Source organism: Prionailurus bengalensis, chromosome E3, assembly GCF_016509475.1.
Source record: "Prionailurus bengalensis isolate Pbe53 chromosome E3, Fcat_Pben_1.1_paternal_pri, whole genome shotgun sequence".
Taxonomy (NCBI): domain Eukaryota; kingdom Metazoa; phylum Chordata; class Mammalia; order Carnivora; family Felidae; genus Prionailurus; species Prionailurus bengalensis.
This window is the reverse complement of record NC_057357.1, coordinates 718689-743692: the sequence shown is the minus strand read 5'-3', so window position 1 is coordinate 743692 and position 25004 is coordinate 718689.

Sequence of the window (25004 nt, the reverse complement as noted above, 5' to 3'; positions counted from 1 at the left end):
TAGATTTGGGACTCAAATGAATAACCTACCTTTAACTTCAAAGAACTAGAAAAAAACTACAGTCTACGTCCAATGTTCTCAAAAGGGACAAAGTAATCCATATGAGAGTAGAAACCAATGAAACTGAGATCATGAAATCAATAAAAAATATGAAGAAGATCAAAAGTGGGTTTTCTGAAGAGTGAAACAAAATTGTCAATACTATACATAGACTATGCTAAGACAGAGGACCTTATTCAAAAGAATTATAAATAAAAGAGTAGACATTACACCTGATACCAAAGAAACATAAAGGAGACAAAGAGGCGACTACGGCCAAATTAGATGCCAGCAAACCGCCTACCTAGAAGAAATGGATATATTCTTAGAAACACACAACCGGGGCGCCTTGGTGGCGCAGTCGGTTAAGTGTCCAACTTCAGCCAGGTCACGATCTCGCGGTCCGTGAGTTCGAGCCCCGTGTCAGGCTCTGGGCTGATGGCTCAGAGCCTGGAGCCTGTTTCCAATTCTGTGTCTCCCTCTCTCTCTGCCCCTCCCCCGTTCATGCTCTGTCTCTCTCTGTCCCCCCCAAAAAAGAAAATAATAAAAAAAAAGAAAAGAAACACACAACCTACCAAGACTGTATCAGGAAGAAATAGAAGGTTTGTACAGAACCATTAAAGGAAGACTGCATCAATACAAGAAGATAACCAATGCAAGTAAATTGAATCAGTAATCGAAATTCTCTCAGGGAAGAAAAGCCCAGGACCAGGTGGATTCACTGGTGAATGTGAATAAACGTTTGTAGAAGAAACTAACAGCAGTTGTCTCACTGATTCAAAAGGAATGAACACCACCAAACTCATTTCATGATACTGGAATTACCCTGGTAGGAGCCAGAAAAGGATACTACCTGAACAGAAAACTATAGGCCAGTATTCCCGTGATGAATATAGATGACATGTAACATAGTGTGTCAGCTATTCCCAAATAACATGATTTTTTAAAATAAGGTAAAGGAATGAAATAAAAAGTTTGATGTAAAAGAACCTGTTAATATCTAATCAAGAAATGCAGTAAAGTTCCAAACTAGAAAGTCACCATATCAAATTCTATAGCATTCCTATACACTAACCAAATGATCTAAGAAGTAAAGAAAACAATCCCATTTACAATAGCATCAAAAACAATAAAATTTATAGGAATAAATTTAGCCAAGGAAGTGAAAGATCTCTCTACAGAAAACTATAACACCTGTGTACAGAAATGGAAGAAATTCAATTTGGATGAAAGAAACAGGAGAACACACAAGTCAGTGAAAAGCCATGCCACGTCCATCTTTTGCAGGAATTAATATAGATACAATGTCCATACTACCCAAAGCCATCTAGAGACTCAGTGCAATCTCTATTAAGACTCCGATGCAATTTGTATGCAATTAGAAAATCATATCCTAAAATGTATTTGGAACCACAAAAAGACCCCAAGTAGCCAATGCAAGAAAGAACAAAACAGGAGGCATCACACTTCTTGATTTCAAGCTGCATTCTAACACAAAGAAATCAGATATATCACTGGCATAAGCACACACACAAGACAAGGGAATGGAAATTGAGAGCCCAAACTAAACCCTTGCATGCACAGTCAACTAGTATTTGACAAGGGAGTCAAGAATACACAGTGGAGAAGGGTAGTCTCTTTTAAAAAATTTTTTTGAACATTTATTTATTTTTGAGACAGAGAGAGAGACAGCATGAACAGGGGAGGGTAGAGAAAGAGGGAGACACAGAATCTGAAACAGGCTTCAGGCTCTGAGCTGTCAGCACAGAGCCTGATGAGGGGCTCAAACTCACGGACCGCGAGATCATGACCTGAGCCGAAGTCAGACGCTTAACCGACTGAGCCACCCAGGTGCCCCGGAGAAGAGTAGTCTCTTGAATAACTGGTGCTGGGAAAAAAGGATATTCACATGTGTAATGTGTAAAGCTTAGCACCTTATGTTATACCACTCCAAGAATTAACTAGAAATGGATTAAAGATGTAAATGAATGATACAGAAACAAAATTCTTCCTCATCATTTCAGCTCTTACTATGCCAATATGGAGCTGTTGAGGTGGAGAAGGGCTGCATGGAGAGTAGTCCTGGAAATAGAAGGCTGTGTAGAACAGACTTTCTTTAGTAGTCTGGAGTTATCCCTCTGATCCTTTAAGACTAGCCACTTCCTTCCCTACGTTTGCAGGCACAGCTAGTACCATGCATGCTGCCAGCAATGTACTGCTTTGTCTCCTCCAACTCCTAAAAGCTCTAGGTGGGACCCAGTGGGAAGGGTGGAGTTTAGTGGCACCAATGATGCCCTGTTGAAGCCAGATGGAGGGGAAGGAGACAGGTACCATTCCAGCTTCATTGGGGTTCAGGTATGTTAGTATTGGTGTTGGATTTTTCACCTTTTACCCTAACACATCTCAAAAGTTTAATTTCTGTCCTGCAGGTCCACGTGGTTTCCAGAACGTTTCCTCCTTTCCCAGAACTGCCCTCCATGTCCTACTCCATGGGCTGCCCTTTATCACTATCTGTGGGCTTTAGGCCACCTTCATCTTCTCCAAATTGGGGTCCTCTGGGACCTCACCTTCCACCTCCACCACCTGGAAAGATGATATGACCAGTATGAGTTGACTTATAAAACAACGTTTTGTCTTTTACTTGTTATGTGTTTGGAGAAGATGCAGTGATGGCACCACAGGGCTTTCAGGGCAGCCTGAGTGAGGATGTTGTAACGTGATTCAGGTTTCTCAGGACATGCATGAAATGGGCAGTCATTTCCACATAGTGAGCTGGGCAACACGTCTCTCTGATAGAGAAGGAAAGAGGCCTTATACATGCGACAGACACAGCACTCCCTAGGATGTCGCTTGTACAGAGACCATGTGCTGGGCTCTCTGAGGGATGAGACACACCACTAACTTAGTTTCTAGTGAGTTGAGACCTGAGCTGTTCACAGCTGCTTGATTAGTTATAAAAATACCCGAACCAGGGTCCTGTAAACCTTCCTCAAGAGACAGGATCAGATCTCCCTCTTGTCCTCAAGGGTCACCCTGAGACACCTGAAAAACCCTCTGCGCCTGGTAGGGGACCCGAGAGTGTGAATGAGTTGAATATAATGAAACATGTGGCGGATGGTTTCTTTTTCTTCCACACAGTCTATGCAGGTCAGAATCAACCTCCATCTACCTCCATCCTTTATGAGACCTAGGACGTGGTGCAGCTCCCATGGGGAATATCAGTTGTGTCTCTACCAAGGATGCAGAGAAAGACAAGGTAAATTCTGTTGCCCGTTTCAGTTGCAATGATTTCTGGAAAATTTTATCTGGCCTTGTCTGGTTTTCTATGTCCTCTAGTGTCTTTACTGCTTGATTTACATCCTCACAAGCCTCCAGGCTTCTCCAGTTTAAGATCATCATGTTAGCTAGAGCCTCTGGAAGCCACAAGTGCATGGAGGCTGAGGACCACGTGGCTCTCACTTTGTGTTTTTGGAAATAACTTGAGGAGGATGACACTTCACTGCACCCTCAAGTCTTCTGGAGCATCTGACTCCTTCCGCACCTTCTTTACATGGGATTATCCTGATTATTTTCATTTTTTCCTATTTCAGAGTAGGCCATGAATTTGTTCAGAATGTCTGCTATGAGCCTCGTGACTGGAATAGATAAAAACTCTTTCCAACATTATATTGTGTGCTTTGTGCAGTGCTGAGGGTTTTTAGAAAAATTTCAGAATTCATTACTGGTCCTTCTGTGTTGGTAAACATACAATAGAGAATTTCTCCAGTTGTCCCCTTTGTGGAAATACTCTGAATTTTTAGAAGCGGCATGTGTAATCAAAAATGTATATGGAACTGCAGTCATGAAGGGAGAGAATCAGTGATTACCTGCAGGGCCAGTATCTCACAGAGTTCTTCAGTTGTGTTTATATGAGCAGGTTCTCTTGTGTCCTGGGAGCAGTTGTAATTGGTACTTTGTCTCATGTTACCTTATGCTAGTTTTACACCTGAAATTGAGACATGTTTCTGTTCATTCTTTTATTTAGAATTTCTACCTCCCTTTTACAATGGGACAAAATAGCTCTGCAATTCATATTGTATTTAAAAGCTGAATTACCTGTGAATTAAGATAAACATACTGGAGACCAATGAATGTGCACAGGTAATGTGTTTCTCTCAGAAAACACATTTTCAGGCCCCCTGCAGGACTCCAGGAATCCCCATCTCCTCAGAGGTCTCTGTGGCCTTGCACAGAAGATGTCTTTGTCAGGGAGGGAAGCAGAGTGAGGACAGGCATGGGATGGCAGGTTGAGCTTTGACCCTGGGGTGGCCCTGAATCTCTGTGTGGTGCTGGGCTTTTCTTTCATTCCTTCATGTTCTGTCTGTTCTCAGTTTGAAAATAAAAAGTCTGCATATCTGGTGGAAGAGGACACCAGAGGGGTCCTGGACACAGATGCCTGCCTCCTGGAATACGCTCCTTTATTAGACTGGCATTACTGCCATCAATCTTCTAGAATAGGACTCCTTGGCTTTCTGCATTTGTAGACATGGGCAGTGACGTGTGGCGACAGTCGTTTTTCCTTGTGCTATCTGGTACCTTCAGGTTGTAGGTGGGACCTCGTGGGAGGGTAGAGTTTTCTGGCACTGATGCTCCATTCTGCTAGAACCCGTGAATGAACAAGGGGCCAGGTGCTGACACCTGCTTCATTGTGTTTCAGCTCCTGTGGGTGTTCTGCTTCTGTCTGTCATACCAACATACCTGTCACTTCTGTTCTGTAGGTCCCTATGGATTCAAGAGGACCTCCTCCTTTCCCAGGTCCACTCTGCAGGCCCTTCCCCACAGATCCCCTTTATCACTGTTCAATGGCTCAATGAGCCACCTCCAGCTCTTTGGTGTTCTCATGGACAGGACTCACCACTTCCACCTCGACTATTTGTGAGATGATCTGAACAGTATGAGTTGACATGTTCAGCTTCTGTGTTGTTGAGTCTTTGAGAAGATGTAGAGATGGCCTCACAGGCTTTGTAATGCAAGGGTGCTGCTGGATGAGGACACTGTTAAAATTCCTCAAATTTCTCAGGACATGCATATGTTGGGCTGTGTCATTTTCCATTGCTGAGCTGGGCTATATATGTCTCTTGTGGAGAAGGAAAGAGTCTTTTAATAGAAAAGCAGGCATATCAGTTCTGCATATGTGCCTTGTACACAGTCCATGTCCCTGGCTCTGTGAGAGATGAGGCAAACCCTTACCATCAGGGGCTTCAAGTGTCCTAATGGGGAGAGAGTCACATGCATTAAATGACATGGAGCTTCTGATCTACAATAGTGGAAGCTCCAGTAATGGGTCCTCAAGTACAAAAGATGGAGACATGAATCTCATGGGAATGAATTGGAGGTTGTGCATGAGAAGGGAGAGCTGAGATGGTGCAGAGGGGAGGGTATTAGACTCAGTGAGATGGAGTTGGAGGCCATTTCTGGCAGGGCCCACAACCTGGGCAGGGAGAGTGAGTGCAGCATGAAGTTCACACAGAGCTGCTGCATGGGTTGAAGGACAGTTCATGCAGGTATCATCTCTGAAATGTCATTGTGGCCAAAGTGCACCTAGTTCATTATCTAAATAAAGACTGTTGTTTCCCTTGGTTTTCTGAAGGTTCTGGATCCGTGTGAAAGAATGCCCTGGAGAATTGTATTTTAACTTGGTTCTTATGGGATGCTTGTCTGCCTAAGTTTGTTTGCCTAAATGTGACAAAAGGTTGATCAGCTGTGTGGCTTCCTTGGCCTTCAGCCTGAGTCAGACTCTTAGCGGGGAATTCAGGGTTGATCAGGAAACTCCCCTGCTGGACTCTTGTCACCGCACCCCTGAACCTACTGTCACCACCCTCCGTGAAGGTTTGCATCTCTGAAACTTCCCTCACAATTTCCTGAGGCATTGCCTGGGATCCTGCTGTCTCAGTCCTAATGTCACCTCTCAGTGGGGCCATCTCAGAGCCTCAGCATTGTAATCTGAGAAGCAGGAACAATGTTGGTCTCTGAGGTCAGTGCGATGAAGAGGTGGTTAAGCACATAAGGAATTTGTAAAATGTATGGGATGAGTGGGCATTCACCCTTCTCAGGGTGGAAATGAATGTATCTGCACACAGAAGATCATCAGATGTTCATTCAATTTCATGAAACTAAGGGTATAATGCCTAAGGCTGGGAGATTGGCAATTCCTGTTTCAAAAGATACAGCAAACACCCCTGTGTTTTTTCTATTAAAATTCAGGTCCTACTTTACAGAGAAGGAAAAGATAAGTATGAGAATGTGTACATTCAGGGATCTACATCTAAGATCTGAGGTAGACACACAAATGCAGCCACACAAATATGTGCTCATTCAAGGCCAAGATGTATTGTAGAAGAAAAATGTATAGAGGAGAAGAGAAGATCCCTTTGCAATAACTCAAAATCACTTTGACATAGAGGGCAATCAGTTTGAAATTTTTAAGTTTTTTTTTTTAACGTTTATTTATTTTTGAGACAGAGAGAGACACAGCACAAATGGGGGGAGGTCAGAGAGAGAGGGAGTCACAGAATCTGAAACAGGCTCCAGGCTCTGAGCTGTCAGCACAGAGCCCGACGCGGGGCTCAAACTCACAGACTGCGAGATCATGACCTGAGCCGAAGTCGGAAATGTAACCGACTGAGCCACCCAGGCGCCCCTGAAATTTGAATAGGACACGGAACCATTACAAACCAGCTGTGGTTATTATATATTTAGAGATGGTGTGTAATCTGCCCCTTGGTCTGAATGCTTTCCCTGCCCACCCTGTCCACTCCACTTTGTCCTTCCTAATGTCCCCTAATACACTTGTCACAGTTGTGTTTCTGTGTCAGCGTCTGCTTCCAGGAAAATTGACACTCATTCCCCATCAAGTGTACACTTTGAGGTTCCTGTATACGCAGTTAACCAACACATCGTACGTACAGTATTGGTGGAAGAAGACAGATCATTCTTTGGGGTTGTATTGCCTGGAAGGGACCTATAGTTCCATCTGAGGAGTTGGATACATCCTTTAAGGAGCTCTGGTGGTGGTGGTGAATTCTGTAGATAGATACTCATGAGCACACGGCGCGCATGCTAGTTGATGGGGTTTGTGCTGATGAGCAGGGCAGGTATCTGTCTCCAGGAAAGGGTCTATTTTGATGGTGAGGAATGGATTCAGGAGACCAGTAAGGAGGCCCTGCATTAATTCAGCTCTTGTCCCCTTGTGCACCTTACCAGCTGCCCCCAATAGCACCAATCCAGGTGGCCTCCAAGGGGGCAAATGGCGCAATTTTTGTGGTGAGTCACATGATGTCCCACAAAGCTTTCCCTGTTGCCTTATTGAGGGATGGGGAGGGCAGAGGTCCATGGTCTGAGATAGATTCCTTCGACACCACCCAGGAGAGTTGTGTGTAAGCCTATGGCTCCTTCTACATCGGCCAATCCAATCCACTTTGCCCCAGGGACTCTGAACCTGTGAGCCCCTTTTTCCTCCCAGCTTAGGGGAGCAGCCAGCTCTCCAGCAGGTTTTGGATCATGGCTGGGCCACCATGGGTAAATGTCTGGCTGTCCACATGCTTCCAATATTGCTATAGCAAATGTCAACGTGAGCAACTGCTGTACAGGGGATTCTCCTCCATTGTGATCGGGGCCTGGGACAAAACATGACAGGAGAAAGGGAGAGACAGGAGTGCCCTGTGCTCCTTGACAGGGCTGCATGCACATAGTAGATAGCCTGAAGCCTGGGGAGAGGTGGAGAAAGAGGCAGGCAGGGAGAGAGACACTGGATGAGTGATAGGGGATTTGGGCAAGTTCTAGACAGTGAAAGGAAGAAACAGAGAATTACTTCAAAATAGAGACAAAGAGGAACTAAAAGGAGGAAAGTAGAGACCTGGTCCAGGAATGTGGATGGGGTGAGATGGGCCAGGGGAAAGGGGATGTATGAAGTGTCTCTGAGTGCTGGGGCAGAAATGGCTGATATCATGGGCATCAGAGTTCTGTGACTCCAAGACTCCAACATCCCTGGGGCCAAGCTTTACGGAAGCCATTGCATTTGAAAAGATGGGTATCCCTCATTTCTCCTGGAATTGTGAGGCTCATCCTTATGTTCTGTCATGGAGAGGGATGTCTTGAGGGAGAGTGTGCTGCTCTTTGGCAGGTAAACTCCAGAGCCTGCCCTGTGGGGAGGTGACCCGGAGCCATCTCCCTCACTGCCCCAGGCCCTGTTGGATTTCCCTCCTGGCCCCCACCAGCTGGCCTTCCTCTTGTTCTGAACCGAGACATCAGTCATTGTATTGCCCCCAGGTCCTGCAGTCTGGACCTGGCAGAATTGGACTGATGATATTGATAAAAAGTATTTGACAATAAGGTCCGTATTCTCCCTCTGGAACTAGCATTGTGCTAGTTCTTGGAACCCACAAGATCGTGGGTTGCTATCCTCCAGTCCTCTGCCAAACTGAGGATGCCAGATGGTAGGTGAACCCTTTAAAACCATCGTCTTCTCTTACATCAAATTCAAAGACATTTTCTTCTCCCAGCTTTAATTCTGAAGAGATGGCAATTAGTAATTGAAGGCATAATGGTCCTATAGGAATTTGACCTATATGACCAATGGACATTATTTCATCCATCTGTATCCCTAAAGCACATTTCATTGGAAATATTAGCCAAGGATATATACAGTAAATTCATAACAGATGTGTAGCTCCCTGTAAGTTGCATTCTGACCTTGTCACGTATGTGTCATCAAAGATATCATTAGTGACTTTTCAGATAAGCTTTCAACATCAAGATGGTGATGTTAGAGAATCTGGTATAAGTGGAATTTCACAGATTCTAAATTAGGAATGATTTTTTAATATATAATGTTTCTGTTTTTCTTTTTTTGGGGAGAGCCTGAGCGGGGAAGGGGTGGAGAGAGCAGGAGACACCAAATCTGAGGCAGGCTCCAGGCTCTGAGCTGTCAGTACAGAGCCTGATGCAGGGCTCAAATTCATGGACTGCAAGATCATGACATGAGTGGAAGTCGGACACTTAACTGACTAAGCCACCCAAGCGCCCCAGGAATGATAGTTTATTATTCACACATTTGTTGTATTAGTTTCAGGCATACATTGTAGTCATTCAATATGTCTATAAGTTATGTTGTACTTAAGCACAAGTGTAGCTATCATGTAGAAGCATGCAACAGTATTATTACAGGATGGACTCTCTTCCATTGGCTGTCCCTTGTATCCCTAGGACTCATTCATTCCATAGCTGGAAGCTGGTATCTCTCTCTCAAAATTGTCAATCCTTTATCTAACATAAACACTTCGGTGGTAAACACGATGACCTCTAGTTCAGCTAGTATAAATTGCTGGTCTATTTTTCTGGGAACGTTACATAAAGCATTACAAAGGATGTCATTACATTAATAAATTCGGTTTCATTCTTCACTCACAATAAAGGAGAAGGAAAAGATTTTTTGTGTTCCAGGCCCTGTCACTAAGACCCTTCCCAGTGTGGAGAAAAGCCTGGGTTGCCCAGAGCACCTTCCATCCCTCAGCTGAGCGACCAGGGCTTTCAACATTGCAGGAATTCCCATGGTGGCCAGCAGAGAGAGCTCGAGCACCACACACCCAGAGGGGCGGGTTCCTCTGCCTGGGCAGTGATGGCCAGCAGAGGGCGCATCATCGGCTTTTCTGACCCAGGAAACCTCAGAGCAGGAAGGGTTGCTGTTGCTCCCAGAGGACACAGGGCCTCTGCCGCTGCCTCAGGACAGAGAGCAGAGCTGCGTTTCCAGCCGGTTCTGCCGCCCGCCACAGGGGAGACTTTGGGAGCTTTGCAGCAACTTGGCATCTCCTGAGTCACCGGAGAGAAGCTGCCTTGTTGTACTGAGTGCTGAGGAGGGGGCGCTGGGTGGCTTCCCTGGGCAAGCTGGTTGCTGAGCAGCACAGGCCCTTGCATTTTCTGGGCTGTCCCCATGTTTCATTCCTCCCCTTCCCAGACAGTATTTGAACAAGACATATTTTACTAAAGGACTCATGGATTGCGGGGTCCCACGACATCACCTCATCGATGCAGTCGATGGTTTGTTCCAGATTCAGGCTCATTTCCGGGAAGAAACCCTGACAGAAATTCAGAGGAACGGGAGCTGCATTCAGTTAGGACGTGAATACATGAAATGCTCATCTCAGACCTTCTAGAAGAATGAGCTGGGACCCACTTTCCGAGTCCTGCTGGAACCAGAGACCGAGGTAAGGGCACAAACTGTCCCCCACATCATACATGCTTTTTAAACAATTTCATGGTTATTTTTCCAACCTAGTGAAGTGATTGAAAACTACACAAAACCTGGTAGGTAGGTGTCATTAACCTTATGTTATCTTTTAATGTAAATTCCAGTGAGTAAAAACACAGTGTAATATTAGTTTCAGGTGTACAATATAGAACAACACTTCAACAGGTCACCCGGTGCTCATCCCAGGTGCACTTCTTAATCCCCAGCAGCTGTTTCTCCCATTCCCCATCTCGCTGTGGAAGCCCTCAGTTTGTTTCCCAGTTAAGAGTCTGTTTGTTTGTCACTGTCTCCCCCCACCCCCCACCTTCTTTTGTTTCATTTCCATGTGTTAGTGAAATCATCTGGTATTTGTCTTTCTGTGACAGGCTTATTTCACCCAGTATAACGTTCTCTCGTTGCATCCACCTCGTGGCCAATGACAAGATTTCATGTTTTTACGGCTAAATAATACAACATTCCATACACTACATCTCAGTTTATTCATCAGTTGATGGATGTTTGGGCAGTTTCTGTAATTTGGCTGTTGTAGAAAATGCTGCTGTAAACATCAGGGTGCATGTATCCCTTTGAAGAATTATTTTTGTATTCTTTGTGGAAATACTTCGTAGTGAAATTGCTGGATCGTAAGGCAGTTCTATTTCCTTTTTTTTTTTTTTTACAAATCTCCATGATGTTTTCCAGAGTGGCTCCACCTGTTTGCATTCCTACCCACAGTGCAAGAGGGTTTCTCTTTCCCCTTATCCTTGCAACACCTGCTGTTTCATCATTCATTGATTTTAGTCATGCTGACAGATGTCATGTGTTATCTCATTGTAGTTTTGAATTGTGTTTCCCTGAAGATGAGTAATGTTGAGCATCTTTACATGTGTCTTTTGGCTATGTGTATGTCTTCCTTGGGAAAATGTCCATTCAGGTCGTCTGCCCATTTTTAATTGGATTTTTCATTTCTTGGGTGCTGCATAACTTTATATATTTTGGATACTAACCCTTTATCAGATGTCGTTTACAAATATTATTCTTGTAGGTGTTTTAGTTTTGTTGACTATCTCCTTGGTGACAGAAGCTTTTTATTTTTATGAAGTCCCATGATTTTTACTTGTGTTTCCCTTACCTCAGGAGATATATCTACAAAGACGTTTGCAGACAAAGTCAAATAAGATACTGCCTGTGTTAGGTATCCTCTGGGATTTTTATGGTTTCAGGTTTCACACATAGGTATTTATCCGTGTTGGATTTATTTTTGTGTATGTTGTAAGGAAGTGGTCCGTTGTTGTTTTTGTTTTGTTTTCCAGGTTGCTGTCTAGTTTTTCCAAAACCATATGTTGAGGAGACTTTTTTAAAGCTTAGGTATTTATTTGTGAGAGAGAGAGAGAGCATGCACAAGAGGGGAAGAGAGAAATGGAGAGAGAGAATCCCACGCATGCTCTGCACTGCCCTGAGATCATTATCTGAGCTGAATCCACAATCACATGCTTTGGAGCCACCAATGTGTCCCAAGACTATCTTTTTTTTTCCATTGGATATACTTTCCTGCTGTGTTGAGAATTAATTGACCATATAGGTGTGAATTCATTTCTGGGTTTCCATTCTATTGATCTCTGCGTCTGTATTTTTGTTGTTTTTGTTTGCCGGTACCATACTGTTATATTCAGTTCAGCTTTGTAATATAACCTAAAGTCTGGAAGTGTGATGTCTGCAGCTTTAGTTTTCTTCTTCAAGTTTGTTTTGGCTGTTTGGGGTCTTTGTCGTTCCATACAAGTTTTGGGATTATTCTAGTTCTGTGACAAATGTTTTTGTGAGTGTGATAGGTATTTCATTACATGTGCAGATTGTTTTGAGGAGCGTAGACATTTTAACAGTGTTTTGTTCTTCCCATCCATGAACATGAAATGTATTTCCTTTTCTTTGTGTCCTCTTCCATTTCTTTCATCAGTGTTTCATAGCCTTTAGAGTACAGGTCTTTCACCTCTTTGGTTAGGTATATTCCTGGTATCTTGTGGTATTTGTGAACCTGTCAATGGGATTGATCCCTTACTTTCTCTCTGTGTTAATTCATGATTCGTGTATAGAAATGCAATACATTTATGTACATTGTTTTCTGAATATTGTGACTTGTCAAATTCATATGTCAATTCTAGCAATTGTTAAGGGAGTCTTTTATGTTTTTTATAGAGCACATCATGTCAGTTCCAAATAGCGAAAGTGCTACTTCTTCCTTGCCAATTTGGATGCCTCTTATTTATTTTTGTTATCTGATGGCTGTGGCGAGGGTTTGCCGTACTATGTGGAATAACAGTTGTGAGAGGGGTCATCCCTGTCTTGTCCCTGACCTTGGAGGAAAAACTTTCAATTTTTCCCCATTGAGGATGAGATGAGCTGTGGGTTTTTCCTAGATGACCTTTATATGTGCAGGTAGGTTGAGTCCAAATCTAATTTGCTGAGGGGTTTTATCATGAATGGATGTGACATTTTGTCAAATGGTTTTCCTGCATCTGTTGAAAGCATCAAATTGTTCTTATCCTTTCTTCTACTACTGTGGTGCATCATGTTGATTTGTGAATGTGGAACCACCCTTGCAGCCCAGGAATATATCCCTCTTGATTATGGTAAATGATTCTACTAATGTATTGTTGACTTTAATTTGAAGGTATTTTAATGAGAATTTGTGCATACATACTCATCAGGCTGTTGGTCTGCAGTTTTATTAAAAAATTTTTTAACATTTTTTAAATGTTTATTTCTTTACTTAGAGTACATAAAAGTGAGGTAGGGGCAGAGAGGGAGAGAGAGAATCCTGGCCATGCCCCACACTGTCATGGCAGATCCAATGTGGGACTGGAACCTACACACTGCAAGATAATGTCCTATTGCGAAATTAAGAGTTGAACAGTAAACCAACTGAGCCACACAGGTGCCGCTGCAGCTTTAAGTTTTAGTGGAGGCTTTATCTGGTTTTGGTATCAGGGTAATGATGGCCTCATAAGATGAATTTGTAAGTTTTCCTTCTTTTTTATTTTTTGTAATAATTCGAGGAGAATACATATTACCTCTTCCTTAAATGGATGGTAGAATTCATGAGTGAAGCCATCTAGCCCTGAACTCTTGTGTTTGGGGGGAGATTTTTTTAATTACTGATTTGATTTCTTTCTGTTTTCAGATTTTATGTATCTTCCTGTTTCAGTTTTGGTAGTTTGTATGTTTCTAGGAATTTGTCCTTTTTTCTCAGAGTGTCCAATTTGTTGCATATAGTTTTTCATAGTATTATCTTCTAATTATATTTTTGTGATGTTGACTCTTATTTCTCCTTTCTTATTTGATTTTATTTACTTGAGTCCTTTCTCTCTTCTTTGTGAAAAGTCTGCCTAGGAGGTTTTCAAGTTGATTACTGCTTGCTAAGAACCAGCCCCTGGTTTCATTGATTTGGTCTAGTGTCTTTTTGGTTTCTATATTCCTTATTTCTGCCTTAATCTCTATTATTTCCTTCCTTCTGCCATTCTTCTTCTCATTCCTTTAATTGTAAGTTAGGATTGTTTGAGATTTTTCTTGCTCTTTAAGGTAGGCTTGTATTGCTATATACTTCCATTGTAGACTGCTTTTGCCACATTCCAAAGGTTTTTACCAGTGTATTTTCATTTTCATTTGTTTCAGTGTATTTTCTCAGTGATTTCCTGTTTGGCTCATTCATTTAGTAGCATGTTATTTAACCTCCCTTTATTTGTGGCCATTCTCCCCTTCCCCCCTCCCCACCCCCTGCTTTTTTGTGGTGGACTTCAAGTTTCCTAGCTTTGTGGTCAGAAAAGATGCTTAGTCTGATCTCTGTCTTTGGGTACCTCTTGAGGCCTGATTTGTGACCTAGAATGTGATCAATTCTGGAGAATGCCCCATGTGCGCTCGAAAAGAATGTGTACTCTGCCATTGTAGTATGGAGTGTTCTGAATATATCTGTTAAACCCTTCTGGTCCAGTGTGTCATTCAAAGCCATTGTTTCCTTATTGATTTTCTGTTTACAATTTCTGTCCATTGATGTGAGTGATGTGTTAAAGTCCTCTATTATCGTTATATTATTGTAAATGAGTTCCTTTATGGTTGTTGTTAAATGTATTATGTACTTGGTGATCGCATGTTGGGTGCATCAAAATTTACAATGATTGGATCTTCTTGTTTGGCCGTCCCCTTTAGTATGAGATAGCGTCCGTCTTCATCTCTTATTATAGCTTTATTTATTTATTTATTTTTATTTAAGTGTTAGTTGACATACAGTGCATTGTCGGATTCGAGAGTAGAATTCAGTGATTCATCCCTTACATGCAACACCCATTGCTCATCACAACAAGTGCTCTCCTTAATACTCGTCCCCCATCTAGCCCAGTGCTGACCCATCTCCCTCCATCAACCTTCAGTTTTTTTCTCTAACATTAAGAGACTCGTGTGGTTTGTTACACTCTTCCCTTTTCCTGCCCCCTTCCCATGTTTTCTTCTGTTTTGTTTCTTACATTCCACATGAGTGAAATCATATATTTGTCTTTCTCTGATTGACATATTTCACTTAGCATAATACATTCTAGCTCTATCCACATTGTTGCCAATGGCAAGATTTCATTCTTCTTGAAGCTGAGTTATATTTCATTGTATACACGTATATATGTATATATGAACATAGATACGCGTATATATATGTATACGCGCGCACACACACACACCACAACTTTATACCTTCATCTATTGATGGATACTTGGGCTTGTCCATAGTTTGGCTACTGTTAATGCTGCTATAAATACTGGGTGCATGCAATGTCACTATTAGGTATTTACCCAAAGGGTACCAAAATAGAGCCTGGTGTTAAAGTTTATTTTTCCTGATATAAGTATTGCTACTGGTTTTCTTTTGACATTATTGGCATAATAAATGTTTCTTCATTCCCTCTCTTTAAATCTGCAGGTGACTTAAGTCCAAATAAGGCTTTGTAGGCAGCATCTAGATAGATGTTGTTTTTGTTTGTTTGTTTTGTCCATTTTGACGCCCTATCCAATGTCTTTTTATTGGAGCATTTAGTCCATGAACATTCAGAGTGATTATTGATAGGTATATATTCAGTCCCATTCTACTAGTTGTTTTGCCATTGTTTCTTGATGTTTTCTCTGATCCTTTTTTGTCTGTAACACTTTTAGTCTTTCATTTCCACTCAAAGAGCCCGATTTAAATATTCCTTTCTTTTGACTGGTGGTACATTTCTTTACTTCTTTTTCATATTTTTTCTTTTTAAAATTTAAGCCCAAGTTAGTTACCTTATAGTCGAATACAGTTTCAGCAGAATTTAGTGATCCGTCAAGTACAAAATATACCCAAATACTCATCCCAAGTGCTGCCCGTAATGCCCATCACCCATTTAGCCCATACCCCTATTCAGTAACCCTCCTGAAACCCTGAGTTTCTTCTCTGTATTTAAGAGTCTCTTAGATCGTTTGAATCCCTCTCTGTATCTTATTTTTGCTTTCCTTTCACTACTTTCATCAGTTGTATGAAATTCCACAGAAGAGAGAAATTATATGATATGTGTCTTTCTCTGACATATTTTGCTTAGCATAATAAAGTAAGGTTCCATTCACGTTGTTGCAAATAGCAAGATTTCATTGTTTTTGATCGCCGAGTAATATTCCATTGTATGAATATACCACATCTTCTTTATCCATTCATCTATCAATGGACATTTGGGCTCTTTGCATAATTTAGCTATTGTTGATAATGCTGCTATAAACATTGGAGTGCATGTGCCACTTCGAGTCAGCGTTAGTGTATCGTTTGGATAAATACCTAGTAGTGCAATTGCTGGGTCCTAGTGTAGTTCTATTTTTAGTTTTTTGACGAATCTCCATACTATTTCCCAGAGTGGCTACACCACTTTGCATCCCATCAGCATTTCAAAAACATTCCCTTTCCCTGCATCCTTGCCAACATCTGTCCTTTCCTGAGATGTTAATTTTAGCCATTCTGATAGGTGTGAGGGGATATCTCATTGTGGTTTCGATGTGTATTTCAGTGATGATGAGTGAGATTGAGCATCTTTTCATGTGTGACCATTCTGGATGTCATCTTTGTTAAAGTGTCTCTTCATGTCTTTTGCCCATTTCTTCACTGGATTATTTGGTTTTTGGGTGTTGAGTGTGATAATTTTTTATAGATTTTGGATACTAACCCTTTATCTGATATGTCACCTGCAAATATCTTCTCCCATTTCATTCAGTTGCCTGTTAGTTTTGCTGATTGTGTCCTCTGCTGTGCAGGAGCTTTTTATCTTGATGTCTCAATAGTTCATTTTGGTTTTTATTGCCCTTGCTTCAGAGACATGACAAACAAGAAGTTGCTGTGGCCAGGATCAAGGAGGTAGATTGCCTCTTTTCTCCTCTAGGATTTTGATGGTGCCTTTCTTACATTTAGATCTTTCATCCATTTTGAGGTGTGTGTGTGTGTGTGTGTGGTTTAAGAACATAGTCCAGGTTCATTCTTCTCACTGTCCAGTTTTCCCAGTACCATTTGCTGAAGAGACTTTTGTTTTCCCATTGGATATTCTTTCCTGCATTATCAAAGATTACTCGGCCATATGTTTGAGGGCCCATTTCTGGGTTCCCTATTCTGTTCCATTGATGTCTGTGTCCGTTTTTGTGCCTGCACCATACTGTCTTGATGATTGTGGCTTTCTAATACACCATAAAGTCCAGAATTGTAATGTCTCCAGCTTTGTTTTCTTTTTCAACATGACTTTGGCTATTTGGGGTCTTTTCTGGCTCCCTACAAATAATGCTGTTGTTATTTTGATAAGGATTTCATTGAATGTGTCGATTGCTTTGGATAGTATTGATATTTTAACAATATTTGTTCTTGTAATCCATGAACATGGAATGTTTTTCCATTTCTTTGTATTTCTTCAGTTTCTTTCGTAGATGTTATATGGTTTGTTCCTTTATTTTATTAATGTTTATTTTTGAGACAGAGCGACAGAGAGAAAGAGAGCACATGAGCAGGGGAGGGGCAGAGAGACAGACAGACACATACTCGGAAGCAGGCTCCAGGCTCTGAGCTTCCAGCACAGAGCCCATAGCGGGACTTGAACCCACAAGTGAGGGATCATGACCTGAGCTGAAGTCAGCGCTTAACTGACTGAGCAACCCAGGCTTCCCTCTGTTGTTTTAAGTGTACTGATCTTTTACCTCTTTGGTTAGGTTTATCCCTGGGTATTTTATGTTTTTCAGTGCAGTTGTAAAGTATATCAATCCTAGATTTCTCTCTGCTGATTATTGGTATATAGAAATACAATCAATTTCTGTATATTGATTTTATATCCTGAGACTTTCCTGAATTCCTGTATCAGTCCTAAGTGTTTTTCCATGGAGTCTTAGAATTTCCATAGAAAGTATCATGTCTGACAAGAGGGAAACTTTGACTCCTTCTTGCCAATTTGGACACCTTGTATTTCTTTTTGTTGTCTGATTGCTGAGGCTAGGACTTCCAACAGTATGTTGAATAACAGTGGTGAGAGTGGACATTCCCAGTCGTGTTCCTGACCTTAGGGGGAAAGCTCTCAGTTTTTCCTCATTGAAGATGACATTAGCTGTGGGACTTTTGTATCTGGACATACTGATATTAAGTCAAGATCTTTCTATCCCTCCTTTCATGAGTGTTTTTTTTTCATCAAGAAAGGATGCTGCATTTTGTCAAATGCTTTATCTGCATCTATTGAGAGGATCATGTGGTTGTTATCCTTTCTTTTATCAATGTGATGTATCACATCAGTTGATTTGCAGATATTGAATCGGTTGTGCATCCTAGGAATAAATCCAATTCATTGTGGTGAATAATTATTTGTATGTATTGTTGGATCCGGTTTGCTAATTTTTGTTGAGAATTTTTACATTCAGGTTCATCAGGGAAATTGGTCTGTAGTTTTCCTTTTTGGTGGGGTCTTTGTCCAGTTTGGACTCAAGGCCGTGCTGGCCTCATAGAATGAGTTTGGAAGTGTTCCTTCCATTTCTCTGGTTATGACCTTATCTTGTTCTTTCATTTGGGATGCATTCCTCTTGTCTTGGAATTTTGGCTATTTGCTTCTCTGTGTTACCAAAAGCTCATTATGTTACCTGCCTGTGAGACGAATGGCTTTATGAAGAGGAAGTCATCTAGTGTCCAGGGCCTGGCACATCAGGGAGTGTCTGTGGTGTGTGTTGCATGCACTGTTTTGTGTTCTTGTTGCACTATTCTTCAGGCCAGTTGTATGGGCAATGTATGGTCCTTGGCCAGAATGTGCTGAGTTTTATCTAGGTCTGCTCCGATCTGCTCGTTAAATGAGACTTGAAACGACTGCCACTCGAAGTGAAGCCCTGCGGAACTGTCTGGTCAAGAGAGGTGGTGTGGTCACGGGCTTCTGCTGGTCTTCTGGGGAACCAGAAGGGGACACCTCCATTGGGACTGAGGCAAGCCTGATTGACCTAGAAGGCCAGTCTCACCAGAGCACAGGAATGTGGGGTTGGTGTAAGCAGCTTAGGCAGCCAGTGTGGGGATGGAACTGTTTCCAGCAGATGGCTCTGTGTTTATGCTGTGGGGAAGAGGAGGAAAATGGCGCCACCCAGCTCCTCTGTCCTAGCTCCTTTGTCCCCTTGTTGTGAACACTGCCTCTCAGGGATGCTCTCTATGATCAGTGTATAATCTCCCCACTGTGTGCACCAGGAAATGTACAGACCACTGTTTCCATGCCATCTGCCTGCAAGTAATTTGCTGCCTTCTCTCAAGGAGTAGGCCAGTGCTCCTAGGGCTATATCCCAGCCAAGCCTGCTAAATTTTGAAACTCCACATTCTCAGGGTGTCTGGATGGCTTGGTTAAGTGTCCGAGTCTTGATCCTGGCTCAGATCATGACCTCGTTGTCGTGGAATTTTCTTTCTCCCTCTATTCCTGCCCCTCCCTTGCATGTGCTGTCTCTCACAAAATAAACTTAAAACAAATTTAGTGTTATGGAATATCTTATTTAGGCAAGATTTCCTCCATGAGGGGAATGGCAGGGGTCTATCAGTTAAATTTCCAGCACTGACTAGGAAATTCTTTGCTGACTGGTTAAAGGTTACATTCCTGCAGGAATGAAATTAGGTTTAGTGACATGGGGCCTTAGCATAAGTAACTCCATGATGGGCCTGTGATTTTTCTTAACATTCCAAACCCAAATGTTTACACATCCATTTTTTTTAATTAAAATATAGCCCTAAATAATATTTTAGCCATCTACTGCCGGCCTGATGATCATATCCTGTAAAACTGTGACCATCTCCTAATGATAGATGAAGATCAACTCTGTGGCTCTAAGATCTTTGTGAATCTGGGTTATTGCTGGCCTTCTGAAATCTTTGACCCAGGGACCCCCAGCCAGGTTGCTGAGCCATCACTTATGCACAGAAGCACCCTTTCCAAGTCACCTCTTCCTAAAGCATTGTCTTTCCCTCTGGTACTTCTGGGTCTTACCCTTTTGTAGATCACATGCTGTGATGGACGTCCCCTCCTGAAAACCTGTCGAAGTGGATGATAGAAACCTGCTTGCCTGTGACTGCCACTTCATAGTCACATCTTTTCCTTCTGAAACCCCTTGAACTCCATATCATTCTTCCAGTCTTTGAATATCTCTTTGATTTGGAAATATTTCATTCTCTTGTATTCCTGCTAAAAATATGCATGAAAATATTAAAGCAAGGATTCTTTACAATAAGTGAGCCAGTCACAATGATCCATCTGGCCGTGTGTACATTTTTTTTTTTTTTTTGACAATGTTCAGGCATGATGTGAAGTACATCCTGTAAAATCTGAGTATTATTCATTATCTAGGATAACCACCTTTATGGAAAGCCATTCAATGACATGCTTGTTCAAGATCAGAAAAACACTTAATTTACATACCACATAATACAGTTGTGTATACATACATTATTGTCTTAAAATATGTCAAGTAGATGTTTCTATGAAGTGTATATTATGAATTCAGTTTTCTGTACCATGAATGATATTTAAATTACACAATAGTAAGAACAAGAATAGGTACATGGCCATCACTAGTAACTAATACTAGAACTAGTCATATATTATGTGTTGAAAACATAAAACCATGATTACTAATAATCTGTTCATTCGTGATGGGTTTCTACTTACCAGAAAAATTGGGAAGACATTATTGAGTCTCCACATACATCAGACTGTTTTCTGACTATTGATGTCTTATGAGTTGATACATGATCACAATCAATATCCCGAAGAGATATGGTAGTATTAACTAAAGTTTGTATTTGTAATCAGATTGGTTCGGTTTTAACCTCTTCTGTCCCAGACTCATCCCAGCTGGCATATTACAGTCATCCTGTCTCCTTAGGTTCCACTTGACTATGACGATGTTTAGATTTTTCCATATTTTTCATAATCTGCAAAGTTTTGAGGGTACATTTGTAGAATGTATTTTGTAGAATGATCCCTGGTTGGGATATGTCTACCATTTGTTCAAATGCTTAGGCCAGAGTTACCGTGTTTTGGAGAAGATCCAGAGGCATAATGCCATCCATAATTATCACTTCACATAAAGGTTGTTTACTCTGAAGCCTGTGGTCTTTATGGTTCCGTACAAATTTTAGGACTGTTCTAGTTTCATGAAATATGTTGTTGCTATTTTGATGGCCATTGCATTAATTGTGTCAGTTGCTTTGGGAAGTGTAGACATTTTCATGAAATTTGTACTTCTGATCCATGAGTATGGAATATCCTTCATTTCTTTCATCACTGTTTTACAGTTTTCAGAGTATAGGTCGCTTACCAGCTTGGATAGATTTATTCATAGATACCTTATTATTTGGTGTGCAACTGTAAATGGGACTGTTTTCTTCATTTCTCTTTCTACTGCTTCATTGTTTAGAAATGCAACAGATTTCTGTACAATGATTTTGTATCCTGTGACATTGCTGAATTCATTTATCAGTTCTAGCAGTTATTGGACCATGAGATCATGACCTGAGCCGAAGTTGGACGTTCAACCGACTAAGCCACCCAGGCACCCCCATCTTACTTTTAGTAGGCACTTTTCTTTGTTCATAGAATTCTTCCAGGTTATGTGCTTTATCCTTCAGCTGTTTGACTTTTGATTCCTTTGTGGCTTTCACAGACCTCAATGCATTACACTTGTCTTTCAGGGCCTTTTTATTTTCTGGAAAAAGAAAAAGTGTTTTCTTGATAAATGTGCACATGACCTGAATCTTGATTTTGGTGAGACACAAAAAGCGCAAGAACCATGAAGGCATGAAAGTATTCTTTCCCTTACCAATACAAAGTCATTGCCATCATATGGGGATTTCTCCCCAACAGAAAATATAACTTCTAGCTGACAGTTACTGGACCTCAAGGGTCTTAGCTCTACATCCTCGAATTCAACATTGGCACCTTGTGGTTAAGACAGATATGAGGAAAGACTTTCACGGAAAACTGATCACACAACAATTTGTACCTCACACAGCAAGATCATGCATTGCAATGAACAAAGACCTTGAGGCATGAATATAACTAGAAGACAAAGATGGTGGAAAATAGTTCATGTCTAACAACTCATAAATGGCTTTCTTAGTGGTATACATATGTATGTGTGTGTGTGTTTATCCCCCCATTCACATTGAAAACTCACTATTCAGCCTTCAGCGAGAAAGAGACTATGGAGCACATGGGTGGCTCAGTCATTTGAGCATCAGACTCGATTTTGGGTCAGGTCATGATTGTAGGATCATGTGATCCAGACCTGTATTGGGATCCACACTGAGCATGAATCCTGCTTAAGATTCTCTTTTCCTCTGTCCCTCTCCCCTGCTTGCATGCCCCCCTCACTAAAATTAAAAACAAAATCATAAAGAATAATTTAAACATATTTTTTTAAAAGGGAAAGGATTATACACTTTGGCTATCACCCTTTCTCTCTCAACTATATTGGGGTATTTTCTACATATCTTGGAGGGCATAGTTGAATGATGTGATAATTACCTAGTTGTGAAAATAAAAGATAACTCGTAGTCCCTGAAATAACAAAACTCATTTTGGCGGTCCCAGTAAAATTCCAACTCATTGGTCAGAAAGAGGTTTGGCTCCCAGAGGCCCACTCTCTACTGTGGTAAAGGGCAAGCAAATATGCTGTGCTCACTTCACCCAATGAACAAAAACCCTCCAAAGCCAAATTACGGTAAAACTCAGCAGCCAACCCTTACCACTTCCTGATTCTTCACATTTCTTTCTCTGAGTTTGCAAGGTAGCAAGTGCACTTTGAAGGGTATCATTTAAAATTTCATTAAAGTGGGTGCCTGGGGGCTCAGTCAGTTGCACATCCAACTTCAGCTCAGGTGGTCAATTCGTGGTTTGTGAGTTTGAGCCCTGTGTCAGACTCTGTGCTGACAGCTCAGAGCCTGAGGCCTGCATCGGATTCTGTGTCTCCCTCTCTCTCTGCCCCTCCTCCACTCACGTTCTGTCTAAAATAAACATAAATAATTTTATGTTTCCTTGTACTCAACAAGTACAAAAAGATAGAAATCATACCATGCATATTTTCAGACCCCAATGCTATGAAACTCAAAATCAACCACAAGAAAAAATTGGGAAAGATAACCAGTACTTGTAGACTAAAGAACATCCCACTAAAAATTGAATGGTGGAATGCAAGCTGGTGCAGCCACTCTGGAAAACAGTATGGGGGCTCCTCAAAAAGCTAAAAAGAGAACTACCCTATGACACAGCAATTGCAATACTAGGTATTTATCCGAGGGATACAGGTGTGCTGTTTAGAAGGGACACATGCACCCCCATGATTATAGCATCACTATCAACAATAGCCAGTTGGAATCTCATTGGTCAGAAAGAGGTTTGGCTCCTAGAGGCCCCCTCTCTACTGTGGTAAAGGGCAAGCAAATATGCTGTGCTCACTTCACCCAATGAAGAAAAAGCCTCCAAAGCCAAATTACAGTAAAACTCAATATGGAAGAAGCCCAAATGTCCACTGATGGATGAATGGATAAAGAAGATGTGGGGTGTGTGTGTGTGTATAATGGAGTATTACTCAGCAAAAAGAATGAAATCTTGGCATTTGCAACTACATGGATTGAACTGGAGGGTATTATGCTAAGTGAAATTAGTAGTCAGAGAAAGACAAAAATCATATGACTTCACTCATAGGAGGACTTTAAGAGACAAAACAGATGAACATAATGGAAGGGAAACAAAAATAATATAAAAACAGGGAGGGGTACAAAACAGAAGCATACACATAAATATGGAGAACAGAGGGTTACTGGAGGGTTTGTGGGGGGGGATGGGCTAAATGGGTAAGGGGCACTAAGGAATCTACTCAAGAAATAACTATTGCACTATATGGTAACTAATTTGGATGTAAATTGTAAATAATAAAAACTAAAATTAAAAAAAAATTAATGGGTGAAAGAAGTTAAAGAGAAAATTAAAAAGTACATGGAAACCAGTGAAACTGATAACACCACAGCCCAAAACCTCTGGGATGCAGCAAATGTAGTCATAAGAGGAAGTTTAAAGCAATCCAGGCCTTCCTAAAGAGGGAAGAAAGGTCTCATATATACAACCTAACCTTATACATTAAAGAGATGGAAAAAAGATCAACAAATAAAAACCAAATCCAGCAGAAGACAAGCAATGATAAAGATTACAGCAAAAATCAATTCTATCAAAGCTGAAAACAAAAACACAAACAATAACCCTCCCCCCAACACACAAACAGAAGAGATCAATGTAACCAGAAGCTGGTTCTTTGAAATAATTAATAAAATTGATAAACCACCAGCCAGTTGGATCCAAAAGAAAAAGGGAAGGACCCAAATAAATAAAATCAAGAATGAAAGAGGAGAGATCACAACCAACACAGCAGAAATACAAACAATAATAAGAGAATATTATCAGCAATTATATACCAATAAAATGGGCAATGTGGAAGAAATGGACAAATTCCTAGAAATATATAAACTACGAAAACTGAAAGAGGAAGAAAGAAAATTTGAACAGACCCATAACCAGTAAAGAATTAGTAATCAAAAATCTCCCAGAAAAACAGGAGCCCAGGGCCAGATGTCTCTCCAGGGGAATTCTATCAAACATTTAAGGAAGAGTTAATACCTATTCTCTTGAAGCTGTCCCCAAAACAGAAATGGAAGGAAAACTTTCCAAACTCTTCCTATGAATCAGCATTACCTGGATTCCAAAACCAGACAAAGACCCCACTAAAAAGGAGAGTACAGACCAATTTTCATGATGAACATGGACGCAAAAATCTTCCATAAGATATTAGCCAACCAGATCCAACAATACATTTAAACTTTATTCACCACGACCAAGTGGGATTTATATGCCTGGAATGCAAGGCTGGATCCATATCAACAAAACAATCAATGAGATTCATCACATCAATAAAAGAAGGGACAAGAACCACATGATGCACTCAGTAGATGCAGAGAAAGCATTTGACAAAATACAGCATCCTTTCTTAATAAAAGGATTCCATCAAAAAACTGCTAGAAATGATCCATGAATTCAGCAAAGTGGCAGGATATAAAATCAACGCACAGAAATTCGTTGCATTCTTGTACACAATGAAGCAACAGAAAGAGAAATCA